Genomic DNA, 1,372 nt, shown 5'->3' on the forward strand with positions numbered 1-1,372 from the left:
TTTCTTATATTTTTTCTCCTACCCTGAAGATGGAGGCGATACGTTCCTCCGAAACGTCGGTTAACACCACATATACACGGTGCCAAATCCCAGAAGACTGCTTTCTTCATAGTCACCGCCGTGAAAGCCTCAAATCTTACAACATAGGTGATGCCTCTGTTTCTCTCTGCTTTTATCTATCTTGCCCAAACTTTGTGGAACTTTGTATTATATTACATCACACCACCTAGCCACTTCAGTCTCTAATAATATAAACATTGAGCCCAACACCATGAAAGATATACATTAATTTTCTTTCACCTGTGATGTGAGTGGCATGTTCAAGCTCTGTCATTTTCTTTTCAGCTGCGGGCAAGTACCATGAGTTTCATTTTTATAACATTTAGCATTTTAGTAGACTTAAATGCATAACAAAATGTATGTCAATTATTTTACATTATTTCTGATCCAAAGTGTTTGAATGCGATGCTGCTCACTAAGCTGAGTAGAAGTGGTTGTGGCAGTTCCTATGGTTATGGTAGCAATGTTCACAGAATAACTACCTGCTGGTTCTTGCCAAACATCAAGAGATATGAAACTTACTTCACTATAATGTTTTCTGTGAGGTCCATTTCATCTGAGAATACCAAAAACACACCCACACATATAAACACAGACACATGCATGGACCACCCCACCTGCTACAGTTTTTATGATCCACCAATTATGACACTTATACCTCACCTTCCAGGAATTTTCTCATTGTCATGTGTGTGCATATATTTCCTCTTATTTTCAGAAATAAGAAACAGCTGCAGCTGCCACAAATCTGGTCACTCATAAAGTTCAGCTATAAGTAGTTTCAAGTAATACAGTCTATATCATATTCTCATTCTTTAACAGAAACAAGCACAAGCTAAGAAGCTGTTCATACCCACTGTTGTAACACCATCACCTGCCTTTCCTCTTTCAATACTTATTAGCTTTGCTTCCAAGTTCACAACATTGCTTATTTTCTTTTCAGAACCTCTACCTGGCCATTTTGGCAGGATTACAATACCTATATATATACAAGGTGTGGCAATAAAGAAACCGGATTCATGCTCTAACCCTTTATTAAAAAAAATCAGACAGTCGAAATGTTATCCCCTTCAATGTAGTCCCCTCCCCGATCCCTACACCGCTCCATGCGAATTTTCCACTGTTGGAAGCAGTGCTGCAGGTCATCTTGTGTTATGCTCTTCAAGAGTTGCGTCGCTTTTGCTTTCACTGCATCCACGGACTCGAACCTGGTCCCTTTCAGCGCAGACTTGATTTTTGGGAAGAGAAAAAAGTCGCACGGTGCTAGGTCCGGAGAATACGGTGGATGTTCCATCACTGGAATGTTGTTTTT

This window comes from Cryptotermes secundus, unplaced genomic scaffold (genome assembly GCF_002891405.2).
Source record: "Cryptotermes secundus unplaced genomic scaffold, Csec_1.0 scaffold238, whole genome shotgun sequence".
NCBI classification, from domain to species: Eukaryota; Metazoa; Arthropoda; class Insecta; order Blattodea; family Kalotermitidae; genus Cryptotermes; species Cryptotermes secundus.